This window comes from Macrotis lagotis, chromosome 8 (genome assembly GCF_037893015.1).
Source record: "Macrotis lagotis isolate mMagLag1 chromosome 8, bilby.v1.9.chrom.fasta, whole genome shotgun sequence".
NCBI lineage: Eukaryota > Metazoa > Chordata > Mammalia > Peramelemorphia > Peramelidae > Macrotis > Macrotis lagotis.
The window spans coordinates 162137657-162154107 of NC_133665.1; positions in this window are offsets into that span (position 1 = coordinate 162137657).

Below are 16451 nucleotides of genomic sequence, written 5' to 3' on the forward strand. Positions count from 1 at the left end.
TCTCATCACATTCAGTTTGGATCAATGTAAACCATGGAAACAATGTAAAGACTAACAGTCTGCCTTCTGTGGGGGGTGGGGGGAGGGAAGTAATATTAGGGGAAAATTGTAAAACAAAATAAATAAAATCTTTATAATTCAAAAAAATACACAATAGCACTAAAAAATTGTTCCTCTTACCCCATTTTACATATGAGGAACCTGAGGTTTAGAGAGTCTATAGACTTAGTATTAATAAGTATTAAGCTGGGGTTTGAACCCACACATCCTCTGAACCAAGTCTAGTGCTCTTATCATTCAAACACCTCACTACCCCCTCATTTAATTTTAACACTTTTACAATTGTGAACATTTGTTCTACCTGCCCAAGTAGTCTTCACCATTCATCCTTGGTTTATTTTTTCTTATTTGATCCTGTTTCATAACTAATGACATTCTAAACATGTAATCGCATAATCATAGTTTTAGAGGTGCCTGGAATAGTGAAAAGAAAGCAGGATCAGGAAGAACTGAGTTCAAATCTGCAATCAGACATTTTCTAGCTACATAAGTCATTTTACCTCTCTCTCTTTCTTCTATAGAGTGAGAGTCCCTACTTCTGATGGTCATTATCACAATAAAATGAGATAGCATTTTTTTTTTTTTTTTGCTAGGCAATGGGGTTAAGTGAATTGCCAATTTCACACAGCTAGGTAATTATGAAGTATCTAGGGTCAGATTTGAACTCAGGTGCTCCTGACTCCAGGGCCGGTGCTCTATCCACTGCACCACCCAGCTGCCCTGAGATAATACTTCTAAACTTAAAATACTATATAAATTTTAGTCATCATCATCATAACTCAAATGAGGCATAAAGACCATGTAGAGTAACCGTCTAATTTTATGAGGAAATGGAAACCTACCTATGTAGACTAGATGAATGATTGGGCTTGCCTAAGATCCCAGGTAGAGTAGGATTTGAATCTTGTTTTTCTGACTATAAATCAATATACTTTCCATTAATGATTTAAATGATTAAAATTTTAAAATTAACTTTTGCCTCCCCTTCTTTTCTCCTTGTTTAATGGCTTCTATTATATCCAGATGATCAAAGCAATAATAATTTGGAAGAGGGAGACTGAAATGGAGTCAAGATTTTAGCCTTTTCTTAAAATAATCTTTAAGGTTTAAGTTTGCAGAATGCCATTTTCTTGCCTTAGGTGAACACCCTCCTTTTTCATGCTAGGAAATATACAAGTCATTAGGTTCATTCTGAAATCATATGGATTTTGGATGATCTTTGATAATTTTTATTTTTCCATGATATGAATAAAGCTGCTCAGCCACTGCTCAGCTGGCTTCTCACTTGGCGATATGCATATCCCCGAGTTCCCCTATACACATCCCTCTTCCAGAACACAATTAATACTCTGCCTGGCACAAAGAAAACCCCTTCTGACAGATCAAAGAGTCCCTGCTAGAATAGAGGCCGTGGGAGATACTGTCCTTAAAAAAAAAAAAAGTAAGTCTGGAAAACTTCCTAGTCTATACATCTTTGCATCTAATTTATTCCAGAGAGGACAAGGTTTAAGAGGAAGCTATAGAAGCAGCTAGTTGACGTACTTGCTGGGGTTTTGTGCTCTCCCTTGGGAGAAAAATCTACCCAAAAGACATGGGTGTTTCTAGGAGATAACACCATTATACCTCGGCTGCCTGGTGCACGTTGCCCCTTTATAGTTTCACTATATCGTCTCTCAGGGGAACAATACTTTCTGGCTACTCTAACTGACATGACTTTACATGCAGCAAAAAAATAAATAAATAAAGCAAACTGGCACAAAGAGAACCTTTATCTAGTTGTGACATATGTGAACTAGCACATTGGGGGAAAAAATCTCTTTCATTCCATTCACATGGCGATTTTGATATCATTTTACCCAATTTACTGTTAGCTGATACAGATATAAAAAGTAGATTATATTTTGCTGGTTTAGTCTCGAACAACGTGTACATTTGTCTTTCAAAATGTGATGATTAAATTGAACTAGACCAAGTCCATTTGAAAAACAAAACAAAACAGAACAGACACATTTTAAGAGTGGTGTGGGGCAGCTAGGTGGCACAGTGGATAGAGCACCCGCCCTGGAGTCAGGAGGACCTGAGTTCAAATGTGGCCTCAGACACTTAATAATTACATAGCTGTGTGGCCTTGGACAAGCCACTGCTTTGCAAAAACCTAAAAAAATAGAGTGGTGCACTGGTAGCATAGAGAATTAGTTCACTTAATTTGTTTAAATGCTAAAGCAGCAGCAAAACTACAATCATTATCACTTTGGAAGAACTGAAAACCCTCCTGGCCAGAATTCTTTCATTCATCATCATCTTCTCCCACTAATGAAATCTCTCATGATTAGAAGTAATCTAAATAAAAAAGTCAGAAAAATATTAGTTTCTATTCTTTTCAGCATTTAGTGATGCATAGTGTCCAGAATGAAGAAACTGATAATCCCCACTGAACTCTACATTGTTCAAATAATATCCGCAGTATTGGTTCTACTCTAGGAACCAACTTTTTGTATTAATATCGACACACTTGTTCAGTCGCTTCAGCTGTATCTCACTCTTCGTGACCCCATTTATGATTTTCTTGGCAGAGATATTGGAATGGTTTGCCATTTCCTGCTCCAGCTTATTTTGTAGATGATGAAACCGAGGCAAATAGGATTCAATGACTTGACCAGGGTCATACAGTTAGTAAGTGTCTGAGGTCAGATTTGAACTCAGGAAGCCAGACCTAGCATTCTAATCATCCCAGCCCCTTGTTGAAGCAGACAAACTGGGGGTACATCTAAAGAAGAGTGATTAAGATGGGAAGCATCACTTGGCTGGGTAGATCAACATCCAAGTTATTTCAGGGTAATTATTTATTGAAAAAAAACTACAACTCTGCATCCCTCACAATGTGTCTTATTTTACCAGGTCAAGGTGAATGACATAAACATTGAAAACAAAAAGCACGAAATAAAATGGAATTTAAATTAATGAGGAAAAAATCCCTCCTGCCTTTTTATGTGGGTACCATCTCTCACAGAAAGACATTGTCACTATTGTAAATTTTTCTTAATGAATTAATGTTCCTAGGATTGTTTCTATGCTAGAGCTCTAGCCATGGTTCTCGTTCTCTCTCTCTCTCTCTCTCTCTCTCTCTCTCTCTCTCTCTCTCTCTCTCTCTCTGCAAGGCAATGGGGTTAAGTGGCTTGCCCAAGGCCACACAGCTAGGTAATTATTAAGTGTCTGAGGTCAGATCTGAACTCAGGTCCTCCTGACTCCAGGGCCGGTGCTCTATCCACTGCTCCACCTAGCCACCCCTTAGCCATGATTCTCTTAATAGAGTCTCCCAACAGCTTACTACTCTGTACCATTGTTCCTCTCCATTTCTACATCTGCATTTTCTATTTACTTCTTTATACAGTATAATCTACTGTTTGCCTCCTCTTATGGGCTGCCTTCCACAGAGCTACTACTGCCCTCTGCTGCTGGGCTTTTTCCTACCCAGTAGTCTGATGCCATTTTCTAGAGAGTTTCTTTAGCTGCTGAGATTTTTTTTTTTTACTCAAAAGAAATGCAATCTTTTTTCTTTAATTGGCCAAATGTAAGAGTGAGGTTGAAACCATCCCATTCCATTTTAGCCTTGATACGCTAACAAAGTGAGAATATGCTTCAATCAGTCATAAATGTTAAAACTAAGTGTGAAAAATCTTGGAAAACCATTTGATGAAGTAGAATGATGCCAGACAAATGATCTGTTCCAATTGGCTGGGAGATTTCATTACACCCTCTGGATCCTGTATAAAAACATCAAATTAGCTGGAACAGAGGAATCCCAGAAATTGGATCAAGTGTGGCTGTTCAGCACATCTTGTTGAAAAACTTCTTGAAGTGGAGGAGAGAAGGAGAAACATTAGGTTTATGACTGATCAGGTGTTCTTTCCTCCTATCACCCATGACTGGAGAAGAAACTTCTAGCTTCAAAGAGCCCAGAGAATGTCGCAATTCTCATCTTACCATCATTGTGCTGAATAGCATCATCAGACGAGCTGGTGGTTGAGTCTACATCAGGATCCAAGACAGATGAACAGAGATTCACAATTTGTATGGGGAGTATCTTTAACATTACAAAAACAGGATAAAAACATATCTATCAAACAAGAGCCTTGAGTTCCTTTTTTTTTAGTGTATTTTATTTTATTTTTTCTGCAAGGCAATGGGTTAAGTAACTTGCCCAAGGTCACACAGCTAGGCGATTGTTTGAGGTCAAATTTGAACTCAGGTCCTTGTGATTCCAGTGTTGGTGTTTGATCTGCTGTATCATCAAACTGCCCCATTAAGTATATCTTCTGAGTTCAAACTCACTTTGTCCTGGATTCCAAATTTACTTGAGGAAGAAGATTTTAGATATTTTTAGAGAAGGTTTGTGCCACTTATTCTTAATGTATCAACTTAATAAATGCCCTTTTTCAATAACTAAAGTTGGCTAAGTCATGAGGCATTGAGCCAATGGTATTAGATCACTATCCCTAACTCTTCGGGGGGACCCCTAGGGCCCTGAAGGATAAGTATAGCCTATCCTTAGGCAACTCATTTGTGAGGGTGGGAATGGATGTCTTAGAACTTTCATGAACTATACCTGCTGAGTGTTATTGGAGATGGTTTACAGTTGTTGCTCTTACTGCTAGTCAATATGGAAACGATCGTATGACTAAAAGTCCATTTCTTTGACAGTCTTATTCCTCGTTAGTTGGTACAAACCCCAAGCAGCCCACTTAATATATACAATGGAATATGTAAATCCCTTTCTAGCTTCAAATATCACACAAATTGCACTGGAACTTGATATAACAAGTCTAGAAAAGTCAGAAGAAATTGGTAACGTTTGCCCTATATTTTTGCAATTCTACTAGGCTACATTCTTCCGTATATGATATAGTTAACATTTATATAGCGTTTTCTATACACTAGAAAGTATGCTTCATAATTTTATATCATTTGATCATTACAACAACTTTGGGAAGTAGGTGTAATTATTATTCCATTTTATAGATAAGGAAACTAAAGCCAAGAGAGGTTAAGTGACTTTCCCAGGATCAAACACTAGTACAAATGCCTGAAGCTAGATTTGAACTCAGGTCCAAGCCCTGGCTTGGAGCTCTATCTATTGCATCACCAAAAAGGCAGGAAAGGTTTGAGTAAAAGATCTCAAAACTCCCTTCTAATTTTAAATCACACTATACCAGGATTAACTGAAGAATTTGGGGATGCCAGATTTAAAGAAGAGCTATTGTCTTTGAATATTTGAAAGGGTCTCATATCTGTTCCCAAAGACAAAACTGGGACTAGTAGAAGGTGAATGTTGCAAGGTTTGAGATGCCTTCACAGTTAGAAGCCTTCACAATGGCCCAGAGTATTAAGGGAAGGGAAGGATTGCCTTAAGAAATAATGGGATGCCCTACTGAATCCTCAAGCACATTCTAATTGTCTATCTGCCAATGGCGTATGGTGCCAAGTTGGAACAATGACCTTTAAATCTCTTATAATTCAGATTCTGTGACATGTGTAAATAGTTTTTATTATGTTTACTGTTAGAATTTTTCATTTATTTAAGTGTCATCTCAATTTGGAGAACATGTTTAACTGAAATGTAAAGGGTGAGAAAGATGAATAATATGCTGCCCAGTTTTAAGGACCTTAAATGACAAGGGGATGGCTCTGTATTTCATCTTAATAGTAATTGAAAGGTATTGAAAAATTTTATACAGGAGAGAGTTGTGACCAGATCCATGCTTTAAGATTATTTTGATGGTTATGTGGAGTTTAAATTGAAGGGTCAAACTGCAAGCAGGCAGACCAATGAGTTTGTTGCAATAGTTCAGTTGACAGGTGATAAGGACCAGAATTACAGTAATAGCCATGTGAATGGAGATTATGGGACAGATGGGAGAAATGTTGAGAAAGTAGAAATGCCATGACTTTATAAACTGGTTAGACATAGGGGTTAAGGGGACTGAGTTGAAGATAATTATAATTTGTGAAGCTGAATGGTTAAAAAGGATCACACTCTTAGCAGATCCTGTGGCTATTCCCTTTTGTGCATTTTGCAGGGATAGATTTAGGGAGAAAGATAACAACATCTGTTGTGGATTTGTTGAATTTGATGAAGGACTAGAAATCCAGAGAAAGATTAGTTATGAGCAATTTGATTCATGAGTTTCCTACCTAGAGATGACAATTGACTGTGAGGCAACAGTCAAGATCCGGAGAAAAACGGCAGCATGAGCAAAAGTATGGAGGTGAAGAAGGAAAGTGGAGGAAAAATTCATGATCCAGCTAGATATATGAGACCAAACACCTGTTGAATGAGACCCATGTGGTGGATTTTGCTTTTCACAGTTTTGAATTGGGAATATTCTATAGAAATAACTTAAATCCTCAAATTCTTAACTCCTTGAACTTATTGGCTTTTCACAATTTGGGATAGGAATATCCTATAGAAATAACCTAAATCCTCAAACTCAGCTTCTTCTTGGAGCTTTTCATAATTTGGGATAGGAATATCCTATAGAAATAACCTGAATCTTCAAACTCTAAGCTTCTTCTTGAACTTATTCGCTACAATGAAGACAGTATACAGTGGGTATACTAATAGAGCCACCATCCGTATCACAAAGGAGTTTATGAGTCAACGTCAGAACCTTAAATTCCATCAGAAAGCAAAAAGGTCTTTATTGCCAACTTCACATTGGAGGTGTAATTATGTGCTCCAGATGGTTAACCTCATTAAGTAGCTGGGCAGTCCTATTCAGCACTAGCTGAAGCATCCTAGAGGTCTGTAGGGTCTTTAATATTGTTAGATGAAATTATGAATAATTCTTAGGAAACACTTAATGAATAATCTCCTTCCCTCCTTCAAATATGCCATAATGGCCTAGACCTGAAAGAAATTTCTAATAAAAATATATTACTTTCCCTTTTTCTTCATTAGTAACTTGGATATATATGACATGAGTGTCAGAGGAGGGCAGCGTAAACTTGTGATCAGTTATATTGCTTCAAGTATCACAATAGCCAATATTCCAGTGTAACACACCCAGATCTGATGATGGGAGGTAGTCAGATTTTTTTTAATGCTACAGACCATGAAATTGTAGAATCTCTGATGGTTCTGACACATTATTTCTCCTCCTAAATCATTATAATCACTAGACCCATCTCATGCCTCAGTCTCTAAATGATTATGGAAGCAGATGTACAGTATAATCAAGGAGGCACTCAAGATTCATTTTCAGAAAAATATGATACTCACCCATTCCCTCCCTAAGTAGAATTCTTCATTAATTAACAGTGCCATCGACAGCTTTGCGTTCCCTCTGTCTGAGATCCTGAGAATCCTATATTATGGCTCCATAAAACTCAGATTCTGTGGAAGGCAGCGGATGAACCAATAGTTATAGGATAGTAAAACAGAAACAATGGCCTGGATAGACTTTTTAAACTCCCAAATCTATCCCTTGTTGCTCTCTGACTTCATGGTAAATTACCCTACCTGGGAAACATTCTGATTCTTCTGTTGACTGACTTGATGGACAAAATCCTACCCTCTGGACTCTCAACTCACTATTCCCAATTAAGCCGAGACTATTTTTTCTTCTTTGAGATGAGGGTCTATGAAGGAAAAATGCACACATGATGTCATATGATTTATTAAATGCTTTCAAATAACTTCATTTTGTACCTACCATTTCTTACATGTTTCTACCCATGTTCTTCTTTAGCGTAAGACTTCATACTCTCACACTCAGATTGCTGAAATAGACTCTACCTAGCTCCAATAACACCTAGACTAAGCAGCCCTGAATATTCTTTCCATCTTATTCTCTACTATGCCACTTAATGGCTCCCAGTCACAGAAGAATGGTATGATGATGGTGATAACAATCCTATATAGTGATTTAAAATTCCCAAAGTACTTTGCCTCTATTATTACAAGGGAGAGGTTATGGCGATAATAGGTGAGAAACGGGATTCTGAATCAGTACACATGACTTCAGTTCCTTCCTCTGACATCTATTGACTTTGGAACCCTCAACATTTTATTAAACATTTAACTTTTTCAGCTTAAAATAAAGGTATCAGTCTGCATTGATCAGGAAAAATCTTCATTGGGAGTTCATTAGACTACTGATATCATGGGTTGTCTTTCTCCCCCTCAAAAAATAGACAAAAATCCATATGTAATTTTTTAAAAAACACCATGTGAAGCAGGCATCAAGTCATCATTAGCCCCACTCCTGAAGTTGAGAGGAGTTCAGTGACTTGTTCATAGTCGAATGTACAGTCAGAGGTGGTATAGAAGCTCTTTGATTTAAAGAATTTTCTGGTGATGAGAGAGCTGGACTTGGACGTTATAAGATATGGGTTCAAATCTTATCTGTTTTATTTAAATGTGCAATCATGGACAAGTCATATTGTTTGCTGCTCTCTTAATCTACTCATCTGTCAAAAGAAGGTATTAGAAGCTACCATATCTAGCAATCAGGATTATGGTGAAGCTCCAGTGAGATCCAGTGAGGCCTATGATGTCTTCACAAACATTAAGGTGTTTCACATGTGGCTATCTGATTCACTTGCCCATAGGTGTTCAACCTTGCAGCTCCTCTGCAAAACATCACCCACCAAAAACTGGTCAAGGGTGGCATATAGAATTTAACATTCATTTATGACTACTATGTACCCATATTACCAATGAGTATAATCATAAACTGTAATTATGCTGCAGAAACAGGCTTTGACAATCATGTATTGGACATACTTGCCCTTGTTGTTTAATGTCAGAAATCACATTGCAAACCAAAATCACAGAATGTGGCAGCAGGGAGGAGGCTGACAATTCAGCTTATTCAACTCCTTTGAATAGATGAAGGGAGCTAGAATACTTTATCCAACTCACACAACCATCTAGAAGCAGAGAAAGAAGTTGCCTTCAGTGTCCTCCTCCCTCTTACTCCAGTGTTCTCTCCAATACATTTTGTACATACCATCTTCATGTTACCTTTCCCATTGAGCTGTGAGCTTCTTGAAAGCAGGACCTGCTTTTCATTGTATCTTGGTCTTTTAGCATGGTGCCCAGAATACAATGGGAATTGAGTAAATGTTTAGTGATTTGCTAGATTTCACAACTGTATCTTTGTTACCTCAATTATATTATTTTTAAAAGTTTATTTTTTCATCCAAATGCACATACATATTTTTAAGTTACAAAATTTCCTTCCACCCTCCCTTTCCACTCCCCTCCCATCAGCGGTGAACAGTCAGATTAGCATTGTATATACATATTTTTGATAAACATGTTTACAGATTAGTTATTTTTTAGTATGAGGAATTAGGAATAAGGGTAAGTAATAATAGTAATAACAATAATAATAATATAATAATAATGAGATAATTTTTATAAAGTGTTCAGCAGATTCTGAAAGTTGTTTTATTTTGTTTTGTTTTGTTTCTCTTCCTCTTTTTTCTTCCTCTTTTGTTTTGTTTTTCTTCCTGTTTGGGGATAACGTTGTCCAGAGCTGGTCTAATACACTTGTCCTAGCTCTCTGAACTGCTGAGAGGAGCTTCTTCCATCAAGGCTGTTTATCTCACAATGTTGTTGTTAATGTGTTCATTGTTCTCTTGGCTCTGCTCCCTTGCTCAGCATCAGATCCTGTAATTCATTCTATGCTTCTCTAAAGTCTGACCCTTTATAGTTTCTTACAGAAAAATAATATTCTATTCTATTTGTGAACCATAACTTTTTGGCCATTCCCCAATTGATGGACTCAATTTCCAATTATTTGCCACTACAAAAGGGCTGCTATAAATATTTTGTGACATGTGGGACTTTTTCCCATTTTTTTTATAATTTCTTATGGATATAGGCCTAGAATAGGAATTACTGGGTCAATTTATTGCTCTTTGGGCATAGTTCCATATTGCTTTTCAGAAAGGTTGGATCTGTTCACAACTCCACCAACAATACATCAATGTCCCAATTCTCCCACAACCTCTCCAACACTGATCATTTTCTCTTTTTATCATTTTGGCCAATCTGATAGGTGTGAGGTGATACCTCAGAGTTGTTTTAATTTGCATTTCTCTAATCAGTAATGATTTACAGAATTTTTTCTTATGATTATATATAGCTTTAATTTCTTCATTTGAAAACTGTCTATTCATATCCTTTGAACATTTAGCAATTGGGGAACCCTCAACTATATTATAAGCTTCTTAAGGAAAGATCTTTTCTTGAAATGCTTTTGGCATTCCCACACAGTTCACTGGAGGGGATCATGAAATAGCTGGTCATTGAAAAAAAGAAGGCAAAGGATTTTATTCCCTTTTAGCTATGGCCAGTAAAGACTAGGACTTGGTGACCTCTGAAATTCTTTCCAACCCCAAGTTGTTTTGATTCTATGTAAATTGAGTTATTTGACATGTGTTTTTAATTCTATTTAAAAACTTTATTTATAATGTGGCATTCATAATTTAAATAAATCTCATCCTATAATGACACCATTTCCCTTTTGCAGATATACAATCTTTATACACTTATAATAAGCGTCTTAGGTCTCCTGAAACTATTCTTTCATCAGTATAGAGAGCTAGAGGTATAGAAACTTCCTTCCTTTATGCAGGTATCCAACTCCTTTCTCTTAGAGAATAGGTTGGGACCCAGAGAGATTAGATAGTCCCATGATTTGCCCATGGTCACATAATTGGTCTTTTGAACCTGACTCCCTGCATGCTCTCAAAACCATCATAATATCACATTGGGGATATTGATTTGGGGAATTATTCATATAGCAAGGCATATATTAAGAACTTTTACAAATATTATCTCATTTGATCCTCAGAAAAACTCTGAGGAAAGAGCTGTTATTACCCTGATTTTTCAGTTAAGGAAATTAGAACAAACAGATTAAGTGACTTGACCAGAGTTATATAGCTATAAGTGTCCCCTCCTTTCTTAACTGGAGGCATTACTTTGGGATGTCGCTGGTTTCTTTATCATTCCTCTACTTCAAATATCCTCCCTCACACCAATCACCTTTTGAGCTTTTTTTTTGGGGGGGGGAATCATGTTTTGTGTGTGTGTGTGTGTGTGTGTGTGTGTGTGTGTGTGTGTGTGTTTGTGTATATATAATAAGGTTCTTGAGGACAGAAATTACTTACGTTTTTCAAATTTCTGTTCCCATTACTTAAAACAGTATCTTACAAATATTGACTAGATTTGAATTCAGGTCTCAAGGTTAACATTCTATCTACTGTTCATAATTGCTTCTGATTTGGATATAACAATCTAACTCTGTCCAAACTGAAAAATTTTAACTCCATTTTTTTCTCTCATTAGACTGTCACTACAACTTTATGAGGTAGGTATTGTACATAGCACTATTCTTGTTTTATTAGTGAGAAAAGTCAAACTCATATGGATTAAACATCTGATTCTGGTCACCGAGTGGGTGTCAAAAGTGGTTTCAAATCCAGATATTTTGTGACTCAAAGGCCAGCATTACACCAGACTGTCTCTCCTATGGAATTAAAAGAAAGAATCCATCAGTCTTTTTTAAAATATGCTTTTATTTTAGTTTTTCAATTGCATGCAAAGTTTTCAACTTTCATTGTTTTTGTAAGTTTTGAGTTCCACATTTTTCTATATACCCCCTTTCCATTCCCCTCCCCATGATATAGATTATATATGTACAATCATGATTAACATATTTCCATATTAGTCATGTTGTTAAAGGAGAATCATAACTAAAGGGGAAAAATATGAGAAAAAGCTGAAAACTGCCTCCATCAGGTTTTTAGGGAGGAAACTAGAATGTCTTTGTCAAAAATCATGTATTTAAGATTAAAAATCTGTCTAGCAGTCACCAAAAGGTCTGAGAAGAATAGAAAACAGTTTTATATGACTTTTTTTTAATTGGGGCAATTAATGTTTTCATTTTTGATTCCCTAAAATATAGCTCTGAAAAAAGAAACACAAGGCTTTGATAAAGCCCACAGGGATGAAATGGAACTACTTGAGTATGCTTTAAACCCAAATCACTCTAGTTTCTCTGATTGGGTAATAATAGATCCTCCAGTCCAAATCTTACAGATTTTGGGAATTTTGATGTGAATCTCAATTGTTTTTGGTCTGGCCAGAAACTCTAAGGGCCTTCCCCTCTCTGATTGATTCTTTTATGAAGGTAAAGTAAGACAACTTTTATGTCAACTCTTACCTAGCCTTTACCTACTGAATTGAACTCACATAAACTGAGACTTGGGAAAGACCTTAGCTTAAAAAAGGTCAAGATCTTCCATTGTATCCTGGACCATCACCAGGCATCTTGACTGATGTCTTGCCATTGGACTCTGGTGACTCTGGAGGAGAGAGAGTGATTGACGACTTCACACAGTACTGCCCCACTTAAATCCAATTGACTCGCAAGTCAAGATATCACCCTTCCAATGTCATTGGTCTTCATTGCGAAGAAAGAAGGAACAATAATCACATTTAAGTTGATACTTCCACAACTTGTTCTTTTTGCAACTTAGTCAAGGTGTTTATTAGTGTTGACCAGGAGGGTTTGAAGCCCAGTCGTTAGATCTTGGTATTTAATGTGCCTTTTCCAATTCAGTCACATGGGATAATAAGGTAGGAGCTTGAGGAACACCTACCAATCATAGCAAAATGCTATTTGAAGTTCCTCCATAATAAGCTTCCCTGCTAACAATATTCCATTTCTTGTCTCCTCTTGTCCCCTAGGTCAGAAATGCACAACTTCCTACCTTTCTTTCTTGATATCTACCTTCTTTTAAGATACAGTTTGGGGACTGATTCCTGTAGAGCTTTTCTTCATTCTCCCTTTCTCTTCCAGACATGACTCTCCAGTTTCACCTGATAATACTTGTATTTTCATATTCAGAGGGTCCCACATATTAATGAAGTTTTAAAATTCAGTTTTTGTACATCTGTGTGCATGTTAGCCTCTATGTTTCTACTTCATACATACATTCAAAGTAGAATGCTGTTCTTGTAGATTAGTAGTGGGTTTTTTTTTTTTTTACCATTATGTCTCTGGCATCTAGTATGGTATGCTATTTATAGACCTTTAATAAATTTTTGATGAATTTAAATAATGTCTCCCTAGATCACATAGAGTACATAGAGTGGAGTTAAATGTAAGAGACCTTGGAAGGAAGTGTAATGAAAAGAAGCTTGAATCTGGGTTGTGGGGATTTGTATTAAAATGCTTCCTCTGTTATTTATTCACTCTTAACTTTAGAAATGTCATTTATTCTTCCTTCTCCAGTTCATTTTATAGATGAAGAAATGGAGGCAAATATGGGCCAGTGACTTACCTGGAGTTAATAGATTTTTTTAACTCAAGAAGCTTAGTTTTCTGACTCTATCTGTTTGCCACATAGTTGCCCTCAATTGAGGTCAAATTTGAACTCTGATTTTCCTGACTTAAGGTCCAGTACTCTCCCTACTGAGCCGTCTAATTACTTAGGAGTCAGTAAGACTTGAGTTAAAATCCAGTTTCAAATACTAGGTGTGTCATCCTGGGCAAATCTCTTAACTTTTGTTTCTTCTAGTTGTTATGAAGATTAATTGATGCTATTTGTAAACATTAAAGTTCTATTGGAACATTCTCATTAATAAATGAGAATATTGAAACATCAGGATTTTCCCAAAAGCCAAGGCAAAATTGTGTCTTGTTCTTATGAACCTGAAACCTCACATTCTTTCTACTGTGCTATATGGCCTCAAATAATAATCATGTTATATCATTCTAATACTTAGAAGAAATACTATACAGATATTCCAATTTCTGAGATCCTTTAAAGCCTCCTTGGCTTGATTTTAATTTCTTTTCAGATAAATATGGATACAAGATAATTGAAAACAATGACTGAGGTAAGACTGGAATAGAACATTTCCCTTTTTCTTTTTGACTTGGGCGGTCTGGACGAATCTTTGTTCCAAATGAAATATTTTTTCAAATGCATTTTATTTGGGTAAACAAATTGCTGTTTTGTCGACTGTTCTTTTTAGGAAAACACAATTCATCTTTCATGTATTTTATTTTAGCTGTTCAGTTTAATAACTGCTCTCATTCTGTAGTGAAAAAGAAAGTGACACTTCAAAATGGGTCAGAATAAGTTTTGATATTTATACCACTATCTCTCTGTGGTTAGAAAAAAAGGATAAAATATCTTATTTAGGCATTGTGAAGAAAGAATCAGCTTCTGAATAGAATCACAGAATCATAGAATCTCAGTCATGAAAAGGTCTCTAGTATAGCAGAAAGAATATAGAATTTGGAGTCAGATTCTATTTCAAATTCTAACTCTGCCACTGACTGCCTATGTGACCTTGGGTAAGTCATTCTGGGCTTCAGTTTTCCCATCTATAAAAATAATAACTTTGGACCATATAACCTTTATCATCCTTTCCAGCTCTAGGTCTGTAATTCTAGGATCAAAGAGTTATTAGATAAATGTTATCCAAACAATCATATCTTTCAGGTTATCTTATGCAAATTATAAGTTAGAGTATACTATATTAATGGCCTCAGTTTCTGACAGATCTTCAATGACAGGTAAGTTCTTGAGGTCACTCATTCCACCTTTGGAGGGCTCTAATTATTAGGATGTTTTCCACATATGAAGTCAAAAATATAGCCCCCCTGAATTCCCAGCAGTGCTCCTTTTCCTCTGCCTTCTTTTCTCATCAATGGGCTGGTTTATCTCATATCCTCTTCAACGCTGATCAGTTTCCTATTTTGCCATATCTATCAACTTGATGATAGCGAGGTGGGATTTCAGAACTACTTTAATTTACATTTCTTGAATCCATAGTGAATGGAACACTTGACTGTAGATAGTTGCTGTTTCTTGTCTTATATTCTTACACCATTTATCAATTAGGAAATGACTCTTCTTCTTATGAATTTGAATTAGTTCATTATCTATCTTGACAATTAGATATTTATCAGAGAAACTTGTTGCAAATTGTTTTCCAGATGTTTTCTTTTTAATCTTAACTAAATTGGACTTGTGTAAAAACTTTAATTTATTTAATCGGTATTATCCATTTTGTCTTCTATGGGCAGCTAGGAGGTAAAGTGGATAGAGTGCTGGGTTTGGCTCAGAAAGACTCATTTCCCTGAGTTAAAATGTGACCTCAGACACTATCTATGTCATTTAATCCTTTCTGTCTCAATTTCCTTATCTATAAAGTATGCTAGAGAATGAAATGGTAAACTATTCCAGTATCTTTGACCAAAAAACCCTCTAAATAGTGTCATAAAAGTCAGACGTAACTGAACAACAAAATTTTGACTTCTATGTTCTTATCTCTTGCTTTTTTATAAACTTTAAGATAGATCATTTAAGAAATTTCCCCCATGTTTATTTTTTTCAATATCAACTTATATATTTGGAGCATTAATTTGTTTAGAGCTGATCTTGATATTAGGGGTGAGGTATTGGTCTAAATCTAATTTCTTCCAAACTGCATTCCTAGAACTTTCTGGAAGTAGTGACTTCTTTTTAGAGAAGTGGGAAGGTTCTGTCTTTATTGAATATGAGAGGATTGGATACATTCACTTCTGCATGTTGGATAGTTATTTGTTCCCACTGATTAGCTCTCTACTTTTTTAACTGGTTCCAATCTGTTTTGCGAATTACTATTTTGCTATGAAGTTCAAAATCTGGCACTATTGATTCCACTTTTTCCCCCCACTTATGTTTATTATTTCTCTTTGAGATTCTTGACTTTTAAGGGGCAGTTAGGGGGCACAATGGATAGAGCACTGGTCTTGGAGTGAGGAGGATGTGAGTTCACAGTTGGTTTCAGACTCTTGAAACTTAGCAGCTGTGTGACCCTGGACAAGTCACTTAACCCTGATTGCCTTGCCAAGAAAATTAAAAAGTAAAGGAGTTCTTGACTTTTTCCCCTGTCATATCAATTTTATCATTAATTTTTCTAGCTTTATAAATTAATCCTTTGGTAGTTTGGTATAGTTAATAAAAAAAGATACAGCATCAAATAATTTAATTGATTTAAGCATAATTTGCATTACATTGATTTATCTGATTCATGAGTGAATCAAATTTTTCCATTTATTTGGATTTATCTTTATTTTTGTAAATAGTGGTTTACAGAAATTGAGGGAATGCTTATAGAGTTTCTTGGGTAAAGACCTATTAGACTAGACAAGAATTATAATGACGAAAAGAAATAATCAATTTTGAAAGGAAGTTCTTGGAGATTGGAGGGGTTCGCCTTGAGAGCTTTGCTAAGGGGAAAAATGTGGTCCTTTTCAGGAACTGGATTATCGGGGGTGATGTTAGTGTACATTTTGATAAGGACTTAATAAAGG